We start from the raw sequence: 17099 nt of genomic DNA, 5'->3' as shown, positions 1-17099 counted from the left end.
GGCAGGCATATTGCTGTATTTTCTCAAACTTCTCCAGCAGTTAGTGTTTCAAGAACACAAGATTAATTAGAATTAATTATACATTTGAAAAACAAATCTGGTTGTTTGGCAGAAAACAAGAAGTAATAATTTTGTAGATCACATATTTTTACATTTCTCCATTTAAAAATACGAATTCTGTTTCATTTTTTATGGAAAATGTACTTTTGAGTCCAAATGACATAACTAAAAGAACTACTGATGATAAGTGAAACTCACATACCTATTTCCTCACAACCTTAAAACCTTTTTCTTAATTGGCAAGAGCATTTTTTTTTTTTGAGATAGAGTCTCGCTCTGTCACCCATGTTGGGGTGCAGTGGCATGATCTTGGCTCACTGCAACCTCTGCCTCCTGGGTTTAAGCAATTATCCTGCTTCAGTCTCCTGAGTAGCTGGGATGACAGGTGCCTACCACCATGCCCAGCTAATTTTTTGTATTTTAGTAGAGATGGGGTTTCACCATGTTGCCCAGTCTGGTCTGAACTCCTGAGCTCAGGCAATCCACCCACCTCAGCCTCCCAAAGTGTTGGGATTACAGGCACAAGCCACCATGCCCGGCCGCATTTCTATTAAATGCATAAAAATCACAACTTTCTAAAAGAGGCTCAACTGTATATAGAAAATAATAATCTATAAGGAGATGATTTTTCTGACATCATGGCCTGTTGCTATGGAAACTATGATGAAGCAGATCGAACAATATTATGCCAATAGAAAAGGTAGGTGTAACAAGGGTGAGAGTTGAGAAAGAGTGAAGTTCTATATTACTGAACAAATACCTTACATAATTAGAAAACATAGCAGAAAAAATGTATAATATGGAAGTAAAAGGTAAATAGATTTCTGTTTGATTGGCTTGAAAATTATCCTCATCACTAAAAAAAGCATCTTCAAACTTGAAATATAAAGATGATTACTTTTTACTTTAGTGTACATTTTTATACAACACACAGTCACTTTGAACTCCTTAGTCTTCACCATCTGTATAACTCAATTTCCGTTTTATAAAAAAAATTGCTGACATCTGTTTAAACCCTAATATCTCCACAACCATGCAGAATGTTAACTCAAGCTTGATGTCGTGTTAAATCACTTGAGCCTTAAAATAATATTAAACTTATGGTTCTGTTTCAACTTTGTAATGATACTACATTTAACCCTTCAGATGTTCCAAACTGTTCACCAAGGAAAATCTTGGACAAAAAAATAAAATCAATTGTGGACCCTTCATTTTCACATGATGCCCCATTAGGGATTTTCTAAAAACAACCCAGAATCTGGAGTCTTAGAATATAATGGACAGTTAAAAAGTCAGTAACTTAGTTAACACATGGGACAGTCTGAGCTCACTAAGACGTCTTCTCTTCCTGACTATGGCAGCTGATTCTGTGCCTTGGTCAACCCAAGTCAAAATTGTGAGGTAATGAGAATATCTTGCAAAAAAATTCAAAAATTAGCCAGGCATGGTAGTACACAGCTGTAGACCCAGCTACTCAGGAGGCTGAGGTGGGAGGATCACTTAAGCCCAGGCAGTTGAGTCTTCAGTGAGTGGTGAGCATGCCACTGCATTCCAGCCTGGGTAACAGAGTGAGACTCTGTCTCAAAAAAACAAAACAAAAAACCCTTGGATTTATAAAGTGTTGAAAAAAACTAAAGTCCTTCCATATTCATGTTCTGATTAAATGTTTAGAAAAGCATTGGTTAATGCAGTGGTGAGGTACACCTCAGATTTCTCTCTCCATCTTCACCTTCAGGACTGAGGTTCCTATTCTCCCAGCTGCCACGATTCTTGCCTGCTGGTGGCTGACAGTGAATTCTTCCCCAGGAATTGCCCTAAGCCTGAAAGGTGCTGTCTCACACTAGTGTATGTCCCTGCCCCAAGGGCAGCCCATATCCAATGAGGTCTTGGTCAAGAAGGAGGTGACAAAGATGAGGCCCCCTCATCTCAATTCAAAACACCTATGAAAGGCTGTTCCAGCTCCAGAGATCCCCTAGAGGATGGACTGAAGACTGTTGCAGTTCAACTCTTCTCGCTGCTTTATCTTGTTCCTTATCCACCCTCCCCCATACGTATTGTTCCTGCAAGTATCCTTTGTGAAGTCTCTAATTTTTGGAAGTAGGTCATCTGCTGGCTGGCAATGAGGTTCTCATCCTTGGTACATAGACAGAATGTGGACAGTCTCTAGCATTTTGTAGCAGGGCAATTGTTAAAACTTTATCTGACAGAGAACTGGGATGAAGGACAAGGGAAAGGAAGCACTGGTAGGTGCAACATCTCAGATATTTGAGAAATTCAGAAAGGTGTAATTATAAAGACAAGGGAATTAGGTTGCTCTTGTTGAGTGTGATCAATGCATTGGAAACAGACAATGAAAAGGTGAGGGTAATTCATCACCAACGTAAGGCAGAGTGTGAAATTCAGAAACCTCCTCAGAAGCACATGAAAGGACAATCATCTCCTGCAGTCACAGAGCAGAAATAGTTGAGGATCAGGCCCAGTACTTAACTACAAGAGTAGCTGAGCACCAGAGAGAAATTTAAATTTTCAAACCCCCCAGCAGAGTCTTAGTTAGGAAGAAGTGGGACTCTATGACCTGGATGGGGATAGCTGGGTCAGTGCACTAAAGAACCTTGAATTCCCAGGTCCTCCTAAACCCTTGGCATATGCGAAAGCAATCCACTCTTCCCTATTAAAGGCTAGCACTCCCCCTTGTTTGAAGACAACACAAAGTCCCCTGCTTTGCAGGACAACACATCCCTTCCCCTTTGCCCCTACTTTAGAATTTACTCCCAATTCCCCTCTTGGCTGCTGACCAATTATTAGGGACACACCATAACATAACCTGATGGAGGATATGCTGCGCCTGTGAAGAGTGGAAAGGGACTAGGTACTGAAAGAGCTGTATGACCTAGGAAACCAGGAACCAACAGAAGGCAGGATAATACATATTGGACTTTTTGATGGCTCTGGATCAAGGTTCATGGAGTATAGAACTGGCTAAAGGATAATTTATCAATATATGAGCATCTTCTCACCATATGGGTGATCTTGGGCAAATACACAGGAGGCAGTGCTAATATATGGTTGGTCCATAGTAAGTGAAAAAGAAAGGGCAGAACTGCCATGCAAATGGTGAAAAATGGAATCAAAGGCTCAAAGAAAAGCTCAAAGAGGACATCCTGGAATAAATATACTTTATAAAGCCAAAAACACACCAGCCAACTGTGTTCCACAAGTTGGACTAAAAATCACTCTGTTTACTAAAGTAACAAGGACTATACTGAAGAAAGTTTCAGCATCCTTAAAGACTCAGTGATAACTTTCCTCTGTAGACCAGGACTAACGTAGGAGATGATAATGTAGAACTCAGTCCCCTAGCAGACATGGAGATGATAGGATCTCAAAATAATGAAGGCCAAGTAGTGGTTGATGGGACTGCCATAATGAATACAGGGTCAGAGCCCAGCAAGAGGAATTGTGCCTGACCTGCAGAGAGAGTGATAAAGATGTCTAGAACCATCTCTAGAATAAGTTGGACAGTCAACAACAGTATTGTTCAATTTATATAGTCAGCAGCAGTTAAAGGTTGATGAGGGCTTAGGGCAGAATAGATGCCCAGTTTCTGAACGTGAGCCAATTTTCAGATCCAGAACTTTTTGAATGAAGGAGAGCCTGGGCCATAAACAGGAAGACTCCAACCAATATCCTGGTGAGATTATTTGGTAATAATTTGCTTGTGCTTTGTCAAAACTGTCTATGACCATTTAATCCAGTAACTCATCACAGGAGGACAGTGAATACCTAAGTATTTCAAGGACTATTGGACACAGAATTTGAATTAAAATTATTATTTGTTGATATTTGTCATTGTGACCTCTTAGAATAGGAATGGTGGGAGCTATGTAATAAATGAAGTCCTGGCTCAGGTTTGCCTATGGTGTATTCCCTGAGTCTATGAATGCCCCCAGTGGTCATTTTTCCAGTACTTGAATGTATACTTGGATTGGACATACTTGGGAGTTGGCAAAACTCACCATTGATTCCTTGGCCAATAAGATAGGAGACATCATAATGGATAAGGCAAGTGAAATTCTCTGAAACAGCCCTTAACTGTCCCCACCCTTTCTCATCCAAGATGGTAGACGAAAACCAATAATGTATCAAGGGTCAAAGGTAGAGAATAAATGTTACCCCTACAGTTAAAAGACTCAGAAGAAGTAATGATTAATTCATAATTTATATTTCGTTCACCAACATGTCTTCTACAAAAAAATAAAGTCAATCCTAAAGAATGATAGTAGACTACACAAACTGAACCATATAGTAACCCTATTTATTGCTACCATACTAATTATGGTATGCTTGCTATAGCAGATTAGCATGGTGCATGCTCAAGTACACAGCATCCATTCACTGATCTGGTGAATGTAATCTTTTTTTTTTTTTGAGATGGAGTTTTGCTCTTGTTGCCTAGGCTGGAGTGCAATGCCACAATCTCAGTTCACCACAACCTCCACCCCCCGGGGTCCAAGCGATTCTCCTGCCTCAGCCTCCTGAGTAAGTGGGATTACAGGCATGCGCCACAATGCCCGGTTAGTTGTGTAGTTTTAGTAGAGGCAGAGGTTTCTCTATGTTGGTCAGAGTCGTCTCGAACTTCTGACCTCAGGTGATCCATCCACTTTGGCCTCCCAAAGTGCTGGGATTATAGGCATGAGCTACTGTGCCTGGTCTTGGTGAATGTAATCTTTCCCATTCCTCTCAGAAAGAAAGACCAGAAATAATTTGAGTTCACATGAGAAAGCAACAATATACATTTATGATATTGTGCCAGAGCTATGTTCAATCTCTTAGGCTCCATTATCCTATAGGACTGGAACATCTATACATCCTACAGAACATCACCTTGGTTCACTATTGATGACATCCTATTAGTTGAACCAGATAAGCAAGTAGAGACAAGTGTGCTGGAGGCGTTGGTAACATGCACTCCAGAAGGTGGGTGATAAACTCAATGAAGATTTAGGGGCCCATAAAGTTTTCAGGGGTCCCATGATCTGGGGTTTTTGACAACATTCCCATTCAAAGCAAAGGACAAATTATTTTGTCTTGTATCTCTGATTATTAAAAAAGGACCACGATGCCCGGTAGAGTTCTTTGAATTTTGAAGGAAACATGTTTCACATTTGAGAATATTGCTCTAACTCATTTACTGAGTGATAGGGAAGGCTTCTAGCTATGAAATACAAATGGCTTTGCAGAAGGCTCATATGACAGTACAAGCAGCCCTGCTTCTTGAAACATATGATATACTAGACCATGTGGTATTAGAGGTAAGTGTGGTGGGGAAAGATATTGTGTAGAAGTTGTGACAGGCTCCAAAAGGAGAATCGCAACACTGACAGCTGACCAGAGCCACACTGTCTATAGTGGAGAACCATACACTTTTCACAAAACAGCTACCAGTGTAATAATTAGGCATAAAAAGTCTGTCCACAGTATAAGTGACCATGCAGCCAGAACCACCTATCAAGGAGTTGGATTCTTTCAGAATCATCAAATCATAATAATTAAGTGAGCTCTGCAGCAATCCATTGTAAAAATGGAAGTGGCACATCTGGGATGGGGCACAAGTAAGTAATATAGATCCCTTTGTCATGCTTCATGTCAAAATGGTGCCTCTCTTGCAGATCATACTTACAGCTGAATCATCTACTTTATGTGGAAAGAGAAGTGGCCTGAAATGAAAACAATATACATATGGATTTATGAGTAGAAGAAAATGGCTAGTTGGTCAGGGTGTTGGAAAGAGAAAGATTGGAAAGTCAGAAACCAGACAGCCTGGGGAAGAAGCATGTGAAGGGGTCTTGGGAGTAATCATGAAGTATGAACATTTTTGTGTAGCATGTTAACATCCACCAGAAAGCACCTACCAGGAACAAGGCCCCTCCTTGCAGAATGAATGATAGATAGAGATGATCTTATTGACAACATAAAGGTTTCTCTACCTTAAAGCAACAATGCTCCTTCCACAAATATTTATCAAGTCACTAGTAGGGATCAGGCACTGTTCTTGTGTTTGGAACAGATATATCAAGGGAAAAAACAGGCAGAAATCCCTGGGCTGGTGGAGTTCTAATTGCTGTACTCCACAGCTTACTTCAATTTGACATTTGTGAACAAAGCAGGTGTTTTCCTTACCTTGATCGCTATCAGCAGTGTTTTACAGGCAGCTAAATTTTGCTTACCATGAGTGTGAGTCCCTTGTTTTCACTAACTTCTATGGTTTGAACGTGTTCCCCAAAAGTATACATGTTGGAAGCTTAGTCCTCAATGCAGCAGTGTTAAGAGGTAGGACTTTTGGGAGGTGATTGGGTCATGAGAGCTCTGTCCTTAAGAATAGATCAATGGTTTATCATAAGAGAGGGTTAGCGGTCATGACAGTGGATCTGTTATAAAAGCCAGGTTGGCTCTCAGTGTGCTCCCTTGTCTTATGATGCCCCACACTACCACAGCACTCTGCATAGAGTCCTCACCAGCAAGAGGGTCCTCACCAGATGCAGCCCCTCATCTTTGGACTTCCTCGTCTCCAGAACTGTAAAAAATACGTTTCTTTTCTTTATAAATTGCCCAGTCTCAGGTATTCAGTTATAGCAAAAGAAAACAGACTAAGGCACTATGCCTCCATGTCAGAGATTGGCAAATTATGGCCACTGAATGTTTTTATAAGAAAAGTTTCATTGGAACACAGTCATAACCATTATGTCTGTAATTGTTTTTATGCTAGTACAGTAGAATTGAGTAGTTGTAACAGAGATTAAATGGCCCACAAAGTGTAAAATATTTACCATCTGAGCCTTTATAGTAAATGTTTGCCAACTCGTTCTGTGCAGGTGCTCTTTTGGGAGGCTTTTAAGTTTGAAGAACTTTGTAGCAGCAGGAACCTCCCAAAGTGAGGAGAAAGCCTAGCCCAGCTCTTTATGAGAACCTGACTGCAGCCTTATCGTAGCTTGTCTTCACTCTGCGATGGATGTTTTATAGATGAAAGCTACTGCTTTGCAACTCAGATTTGTGTCCTAGACATAGGAGGACAAATTTCAAGACAAATTTTAAAATAGAAACATTATTTGGCTGAGCACGGTGGCTCATACAATAATCCTAACACTTTGGGTGGCTGAGTTGGGAGAATCACTTGAGCCCAGGAGTTGAAGACAAGCCTGGCAACATAGTGAGACCCCATCTCCAGAAAAACATTTAAAAATTAGCTGGGCATGGTGGCATGCACCTGTGGTCACAGTTACTGAGAAGGCTGAGGTGGGAGGATCACTTGGCCTGGGAGGTCAAGGTTGCAGTGTGCCTGGATGACAGAGCAGGATTCTGTCTCTGGATGACAGAGCAGGATTCTGTCTCTAATAAGAAAAAAAAAAAAAAGGAAGAAAGAAACTTATAATTCAGCAGCTATTATTGGCTATACACCAACAAATGAAATAGATTTCTTTCTTTCCCTTATAAATCTTACAGTCTAATGGGGGAGACAGATAACAAGAAATTACAACATAAATAATTATTTAATTACAAACTGTGAAAAATGTTATCTAGGAAAATAGTAGCCTTGTTGTAGCTTCTCTTTCCATTGTACTGGCAAATGATAAGAGAAAATAACAGGATGGGGGTGAGGGCTCTCTTGCTGGTGGAGATTCTCTGCAGAGTCCTGAGGTGGCACAGGGCATCACAACCACCGTTACCTAGGTCAGGGAAAGACCTTGGGATCTGCAGGATCGATAGGAGGTAACCAAGTAGGGTGGAAGGGAGAACATTCCAGACAAAGAAACATCATGGAGGAAGTCACTGAGGTCAGGAAGAGAAACAGAAATATAGGAATATGCAGCAGAAGTGCAGTTAACAAGGGTGAAAGGGGCTCAAGATGAGACCAGAGTTGTAGGCAGCAGCTCTGTAAGCCATGGGAAGGAGTGGAATTTCATTCTAAGAGCCTTGGAATGTTTCAGCATGGATGATATGGTCTGCCTGGTGCTTTGGAAGATTATTCCAGCTACTGTGTAGAAAATGGATTACAGGGTACAAATGTGAATGTCTGGAGAAGAGTTCTGAAGCAAGAGGTGATGATGACTCACGCTAGGCAGTAAAAAATTGAAAAAAGTGCATGGAATTGAGGCATGTTTTGGAGGTCAAAAGGACAGAAATGGGTGACTTTTTAAGTAAATGTGGAGGTGTACATGTGGTGGGTGGGTACTGATGGAAAGGAGAGCACTCAAGAATGACTTGGGTGGAGTGGGGGTGAGGGTAAGGCTGAACAGGAGGAGACAATTCAGGAAAAACAGAGTTGCAAAAATGGGATTCTCACAATACAGACACAAATGATCCCGTCATTAAAAAAGAGAGGCATTTTGGAAACCAACCTGATTGCACAAGTCAGTCTTTGATAGGCTCAGATTTAAAATAAAAGTACTTTAAAAAGATAAAAATAGAATATTTGCCATATTTGATGTATTGTCATGTATCGACAGTATATGAACACTGTCAGTATTCAACATACTGAAAGAAATCCCCCAGATTCCTTTTTCAGTTTATATATATGCCTTTGCTTCTACCAGCCAGTACCTGCAAAAACCTTCAGAAGACTGCAGTTGGACTACTGCAGCTGCTCACGCACACAGACATACAGGCATACACAAACACACACACACACACACACACACACACACACACACACTCCCGAGAGTTAGAGGGACCTGGCAGTTTTAGCTCTCACAGACAGATCTTCCACCCCCTTTCCCTGCCCCATTCCCCCAGCCAATGATCCACTCGTGCAGAGTATGAAAGCCCAGTTTCCTGGCTTCAACTAGGAAAAAACCTGAGGCATAATTTAATTCTAGAGTTTTCCTACAAGGCTGGGCTGAGGTTGACCTTTGCTTGGATCCCATCCTTGCTTTGTTTCTTCTTTTTGCTGTCTTACTTTCTTCATTCCCTTACTGGATTTTCCTGGATTCACTTCCTTAATAAATCTCTTGCATATACATCCTTATCTCAGGATTCAATTCTGAGAAACCTGTCCTAAGACACTTCTCAAGGATATATACTATACAATAGCGTGAATTCAAATAATCGATCTAGAAAAAGCTAAAATCCTTAAGGAAGTGAAGCTTGTAAACAAACAAACACTATTCTAGCTATGTTTCCAAAAGGAAAAGAAACAACAAAAAGTTAGGAAATTTTATGGCATATAGGAACCTTAACTTCTCAACTCCTATATTGACTCTATCTAGTCTAGCAAGGAAAATAATCTCTTCCAACAAGAAAGAGTAGAGCAACCTCGGTTAACAAAAGAGAGAGGACAGAGCAGGATGCACTAATTTCAATACACTCACATCTCTGGTCTAAGGCAAGTCATAACCAGAATTTTAAGTAACATTTTATGATGTGATTTCACAAATGCTTGTAGATTTTTGAGAAACTATAAAAAATGGGAAAATTGCTTGGATGATGGAGCTGGAAATATGTTTTCCTGATTTTCGGAAAAGGGAAAAATGTAGAATGATAAATTTGATTGTTAATTGCTTCCTAGTTTCAAGAATGGATAATCAAAGAGAAAAATACTAGAAAAAAAGTGCAATGAGGCCAGGCACAATGGCTCATGCCTGTAATCCCGGCACTCTGAGAGGCCCGAGGCAGGCAGATCACTTGAGGCCAGGAATTCGAGACCAGCATGGCCAACATGGTGAAATCTCTACCAAACAAAAAAATTAGCTGGGCGTGGTGGTGCATCTGTAGTCTCAGCTGCTTGCGAGGCTGAGGCGGCAGAATCGCTTGAACCCAAAAGGTGGGGGTAGCAGTGATCCAAAATCACGCCACTGCACTCCAGCAGCCCGGGGAATAGAGTGAGACTCTGGAAAAAAAAAAAAAGGAAAGAAAGAAAGAAAGAAGGAAAGAAAGAGAAAGAAAGAAAGAAAGGAAGGAAGGAAGGAAGGAAGGAAGGAAGGAAGGAAGGAAGGAAGGAAGGAAGGAAAAAATGCAGTAATTACTAGGTACTAACATAGAATCACAAAGAACCTTTCACTTTTAAATTGGGTTACTGGGGGTGGGGGAGGGGGAGGGAGAGCATCAGGATAACTAGCTAATCCATGTGGGGCTTAATACCTAGGTGATGGGTTGATAGGTGCAGCAAACCACCATGGGACACGTTTACCTATGTAACAAACCTGCACATCCTGCCCATGTACCCTGGAACTTCAAATAAAATAAGATTAAATCAAATTAAAAAGAAAAATAAATCAGGTTATTAAGTAGAATATTCTTGACATAATGAGTAGTTATGAGTAAGGTATTTAATAAAGGCCCACATGATTGGTTATCTTGTGGAAAAGATGATGAAATGTTACCTTGATGATTGTGAAGTATAATCAGAGCTGGTATCAATTAATAAAGTGAGGTTAACCTGGAAAAGATGTTCTTGAGCATGTGCTATCAGGAGCTTCAATTCAACATCTTCTTCATTGATCTAGGTGGCTAGCACAATCTCCTATGCTCTGGCCTTTTCCATTCCTGAATTCCTACTTTCTCATTTCCAATGCTTCAGCCCTTCCTTGCTCCCACAATATACCAGCCTCCTCAGCTGCACCTAGTGACTGGGGTGGCATTCATACACACTCTAGCATATGCCTCAGTTTTTCTGTTGCTCTCAACCTAGAAATATTCCCCCTTTGGAATAATTCAATCTTCCATTTACTTACGGTTCTGTCTACTGAGAAATATTAGAGAAAATTGAAAATTGAAGGCTTTCAATTCTAGATGTCCTAGAGTAATTTCTTTTCTTTCAAGTTTTCTATCCTCTGTGACTAACACCGTTTATTGAAGATGAAATTCCCAGAGTACTTTTGACCCTGTTCTCTTCCTTACTCTTTATATAATTTTTGTTTGTTTTTTTCACTCCTCTCAGCTCATAATTATTTACTCTTTATATTTAATTGGTCATATAGTCTTACTTATTCCACCTCTGAAAAATTCTGAATTCTGTCTCCCCCTCTTCTCTCCTATTGTCCTTGCTGTACTTCAGTCCTTATTAACTCTTACCTGAAATATTGCAGTCGCCTCCTAACTGGCCTCTCTGATTCCGGTGTTCTTCTTTGCCAAGAGAAGATGCTTCATCATCCCAGCTGTGCTGGAGACGTTCTGCTAACACGAACACCTGATCAGGTTATTTCCCTTGCTTGAAAGTCCCCTAGCTTAATCTCCTTAATGGGGTAAGTAACGGCAATCACTAGCTGACCCCATCTACCTCTCCAGTTTCATCTCTTGGGCTCCTTATCTCTGTGTCTCTCTAGACGGAGAATGCTTTGAAGACAAGGATCTTATTCATTTTTGTATTCCTCTTTTCTAGAAAAACACCAGATGCATAGTGGATCTTTTGTAAATTAGTGAACAACTGAAAACATGGAAAAAGGCTTTTCAAATTATTCAGGATTCAAATATGCAGAGGGTATCATGGCAAAATAAAAGTAATACAAAATACAAATTTAGAAAGATTTCAATATGCTAGATCTGAAACTAATGAAACTATTTTAATGGGGACCCATGATTCAAAACTCAACTCTGCAGGAATAAAATGAAGGAGGCCTGCTGTCTTAGTCTGTTTTTTTATTGCTTGTAACAGAATAGCTGAAACTGAGTAATTTATAAGAAACAAAATTTATTTCTTACAGTTCTAGAGGCTGGGAAATCCAAGGTTGAGGGGGCCCATCCGGTGAAAACCTTTTGCTAGTGGGGACTCTGTGCAGAGTCCTGAGGTGGCACAGGGTATCACATGACAAGGGGGCTGAGTGTGCTAACATGCTTGCTCAGGTCTCTCTTCCTTTCTTAGAAAGCCAGAGGCCGGGCGCGGTGGCTCAAGCCTGTAATCCCAGCACTTTGGGAGGCCGAGACGGGCGGATCATGAGGTCAGGAGATCAGACCATCCTGGCTAACAAGGTGAAACCCTCACTTTACTAAAAAATTAAAAAAAAACTAGCTGGGCCAGGGCACCCCGTGTCCTTGTTACTGAGGGGTTGAGTAGGAGAATGGCATAAACCCAGGAGGCGGAGCTTGCAGTGAGCTGAGATGGCGCCACTGCACCCCAGCCTGGGCGATAGAGCCAGACTCCGTCTCAAAAAAAAAAAAAAAAAAAAGAAAGCCAGAAACTCTACTTCCATGATAAACCATTAATCCATGAACCCATTAATCCATCAACCCATGAATGGATTAATCCATTCATGAATACAGAGCCCTCATGATCCAGTCACTTAAAGGTTCCACCTCTCAACATTGCCACATGGGGGATTAAGTTTCACCGTGAGTTTTGGTTGGGAATAATCAAACCATAGCACCTACCTTACTCTCAGTTAAGATGAAAAATACCCAGGGGTTTACTTGTATTACAACTGAATAGTGGCCAGAAGTGTGTTCTGGCTAGCAAAATTTTATGGAACTGTAAGTTGCATTTCTAGACAAAGGATGACATAATGGAGACTATAGTTCCACAATCATCTGTGCTGTTCAGAGCGAAACTAGATTTCAGGGACACTGACAGCTGAAGCTCAATCAGAAAATGGCATGTAGGAGGAGGGAGGTTCTGGAAAATATTCATGTGAAGAACCATTAAAAACTGAGAGTATTTAGCTTAGAGAAGAGAAAACTTGAAGGGAATATTAGTTTCCTCAAATTTTTGCAAAGTGACTGTGTGGATGTGTTTGATATTAGCTGAGTTCTTTCGAGGGCAGAACTAGCATGAATGAAATGGCATTCATTAGAAAGGCAGATGACTTCAGTTTTATATAATGAAGACATTTCTATCAATGAGAATTATTACAAATACATGGGCTATTGTTTGAATTTCTTGAAGACTGGAAATGTTCGGGCAACAGCTGAATGACGGTATGTCAGCAGTATTGGAGAAGGAATTCTAGAAGGCCTCCAAGATTTTTCTAACACCAAGATTTTACAATCCTATATTTTATTTTTAGTTAAGTTTTAAAGGAGACCACCGAGAAAATCCATTTGGAAACTTTCAATAACAGTGTAAGGTATAAAAATCCCAAGCCACCAACTAAATTTGTCTAAAAGGCAACCCCTAACCTCCTTGGTGAAGGTCTGTCTTTTGTTTCATTGTTCTGGCGCCCTAAGCACCCACAAGGGGGTGCTTGTGGGGAAAGGATCATGGATGTGATTAAAATCCTTATGGCTAAGCTCAGGATTAGAATTAGTAGTTAATAACTGTGCAAAGATGTTTGCAAATCCTGATGAGGAAGCAAAGGTAGAGAGAAAAATGTCCAAAATGGAACCTTCATCAGACCCAAGAATTCTCCTTTGTTTAAGTCCAGAAGAGGCTAAGTAGAAGCAAACACAGAAGAAGCATTTTGTTGTCAACTCCAAGGCCCTAGAGCTGAACTCCTCACCATGTTCCTCTCTATGTCTTTGGCTGCTTGCTCAGTTGGTTGTTTTCTCCAACTACAAAACATAGAGACTAACAGGCACCACCGATCCCACTCACCAGAAGCCTGGGATTCGTGAGTTAAAGTCTGCAAAGCATTTTGAGCTCGTTGGAAGAAAGGCGCTAGATAAATACAAAGTGTTGTTGTTATTATAGGGAAGAAAAAGCAACTGTTAGCTCAGGGTCTATAATTAGGAAGCAAATATAGTGTCTGGTGGCTTTGATAATAGGATTTCTATGAAGATGTGGCATGCAGTAAGACCGTGGACTGAAATGTTATAAATGACATGATTTTTGCCATCCGAGTCAAAATCCTTAACATTTTAGTTTTCGGTTTTGTCTTCCTGCCCCTCTTCCTGCCCCTCCCCCCACACTCTATTTTTAGGTAAACTCTAAGAAAGCAAGTGTCAAATTAACAGCTCTGAAACTAATAAACTTAGTGTGTTTTTGGAGAAAGTATGGTCCCGAAGGCATCTGAACTTGCTTCTTTCTTGCTGAGGCCAAATCTCGAAGACTAAGTTGAGCGTCAAGATGTTCCACTGAGCGCCTTCAGATCCTGGATTCTTGTGCTCTCTGTTGAGTCTTCAATTTGTAATCCCAGGGCCCTGTTGGAGGCCTAGTCCTACAGACTGGAAAAGAAAGCCCGGGAATTCTTTTAAGGGAAGCACAGATCTGAATGCAGGTCTTGGAAAGTAAGTAAAGAAGGAAATATTTTTAAAATATTTTAATGTGTTTATCTGCATATTTTCGGTCTACCCATAATGTTCTGAGAATTTAAATGGTTTAAGAAAATCACTTCTAAAAATAAGAAATATTGTTTTTTTTTGTGGAACAGTTTAGCCCTTCAGACTCCTCTCACTCCTTGTGCTATCAATTTGCTTGGTGATTTTTACCTGTATTTGCCTCGATTTCCATCTCATAAAATTGTCATAAATGATTACCATTCTAATCAATGCTGCTGGAGAAAGGCAGCGAAGGCAGAATTCACAGAGGTACAATTAAATTCTAATCTTTCATCTGCCATTAATTAACCAGCCAGCTATAGGGCTTCCAGCAAGTTGCTGAATTCCCTGTGCCTCAGTTTCCTGTAATGTAGTAAATGAATAAATAATTGAAATGAATTAAAATGAAATTCACTTGGATTTCAATAATGTAAATGAAACATCCATTAAGGACTTTTCTATTTTTAAAATCTCTTATTTGAATGATTACATCATTGTCCTTCCTAAAGTGAACATTTATGATTATGTCTTTAAGGTTGATTTTCTTGTTCAAGTTTTCTAATTTTACTGTGGGGACTAATTTGTTCCATGGAACTTGGTATCATAAGTCTGATTTGAATCTGTTACATTTTTAGAGCACAGAAGTTTCAAGTGTGTGTGTGTTTGTGTGTGTGTGTGTTTCATTGAGTAGCTATAGACTTGTTACTTTTATCCCATGGGTTTGGATTTTTTAAAAATATAAACATTGTTTCTATTATTACTACAAATAAAAATATGTAAAATAGAGATTTATATTTTCACAGTCATCTTGTCAGCTGAGTTTGCAGGAATTTTGGTTCAATGCATATATTTGTCAGTTGCACTGAGGCAGGCAATGCACTTGGTGTCTGGAGGGTGAGGAGGGGTGAGTGGGGATAGGTGAGGGTGAGGAGTTTGTGGGGAATAAGAGGAGGTCTCTAATTACACCAAGTTCTTGACACGCCAAGGGGAGTGATTAATGCTTTCAGAGGTGTTACAATTTAGTGTTTATTTGAATGTATTAAAGTTTGCTTTGCTTTAAAATTCATCACATTTACACTTTGAAAATAGGACTACTGAGTTTTTCTTTTTTTTTTTTTTGTAATGTCAAATTCCATTTTGTTTTTCCTCTATTGACCAAATTGAAATGATTGGGACCTATCCCTTGGGCTCGCGTCACTGCAAAGTAGCCTTTGAAGCACACTTAAAAGATTCCCACACCGACTTAGAGCAATCTCTGAGAATAGCTGTGTAGCTCAAAGAACCAGTGAGAGAGGCCTGAGGACTAAGGAGAAAGTGTTTGGAACGTGCTTTCGAGGTTGCCATTGCACAGCGCAGGGCAGGGCGTGCGCGCAGCGCGGCAAGGAGGACTAAGGTGACCCGCCGCGGCCGCGAACGGGCGGGGTGCGCGCCGGGGGCTCCCGGGAGGCGCGGTGGGAGGCGGCCTTGTCTCCAATTGCAGCCACCAAATTGCTGCTCCCTCCCTCCGCTCCCAGCACTCGGCTGGCCCCACGGAGGAGGCTCATCAGCGGTCCCGGTGGGGTAGGCCCCTCAGGGAGTTCGCTGTGGTCACCTCCCAAGTTCTCCAACTCCCTGACACATCTGCTTTCCCGAGTGACAAATTAAAACGTCTGAAGCGGCCGGAGCCTGCTGCCGCCAGCGCACATGGCCGACATGTGAAGCTGTGGGATTCCCGAGTTTTGACGCATTCCATTCAGGACACAGGGACAGCAGTGTTTAGCAGTTGACACAAGAGGGGTTTCTACTGCCTGCCAGGCAGCTAAAAGGCTGCAAGAAATCTTTTGTGGGTTCCCTGAACGCTTTGAATTCTTCTAGCCGGCCTGACAGCCCTCCACTAGCACTCTGGAAAAGACTGCAGTGTTCTTCTACCACTGGGCGAGCCTTCATTATGAGGGTGAACGGGATCCCAGGAAGATAGAAGTGGGGGAGACGATGAACAACAAGAAAGCAAATTCTGTCTAATGCCGTGCTGCAAAAAAGCAGCGGAAACACCAGCAGACAGGATCCCACATCCGTCCCTCAAGATTCAAGGGGCGAAGGGAGCCGCAGGATCTCAATGGATCGTAACTCTCTCTGCCCCCCACACCTCACCCACTTCTCCCCTCCCCAGCTCCCTTCTGCCCCTGCAGGGTTTGTGTTCAACATCAAATTAAGTGTTCATGACAGCTAACCACAAGTTATTAAATGTGATTCACTGCCACATTGCTGGGCCTTCACTGGTGGTGCAGAATAACCACTTAGACAAACCATTTGATTCATGGCATTGATACAAAGACTCTTTCAGAAGAGAGAGGCCTTCTCAGGCCTTTAGCTGAAAATTGTTTTATTTCCGTTATTCTCTTAAACAGGTCAGTGAGCTGAATTAAACCCCAAATCCTTTCTAACTGCTTAGCTGTGAAGTCTTTAAGATATTACAGAGCTTGTGAGAAGTGGCTGCAGATTGCCAAGTCAGCGGAAATTTAAGAAATCAGTGTCAAAAACGAACTTGTGTTTGACAAGTAAGACAAACGATCTGCAGCCAGTACGAAGGGTGGCAATCTTCTAGTGTTTAATGCTCTTAATAATTAGGTTTCCTATCATAGAAAGGCATTATTATTTTTGAATAACTCCCTGCTGTGAGAGAGAGAGTTGATGAAATAGTGATTGTTGCTTTTCTTGCGTTTAAATTTCTCCTGGTTCGTGCTTGGAGACAGTGGAGAATGAAAGACAAATGATCTTTCGAGCATCAGACACTCGGTTTCATTGCTTGCTCTCTCTCTCTCTCTTTCTCTCTCTCTCTCCCTGTTTTGTTTGTTTTTGAGTCATGGTCTTACTCTGTC

Source organism: Papio anubis, chromosome 10 (assembly GCF_008728515.1).
Source record: "Papio anubis isolate 15944 chromosome 10, Panubis1.0, whole genome shotgun sequence".
Lineage (NCBI taxonomy): Eukaryota > Metazoa > Chordata > Mammalia > Primates > Cercopithecidae > Papio > Papio anubis.
This window is presented reverse-complemented; position numbering follows the sequence as displayed.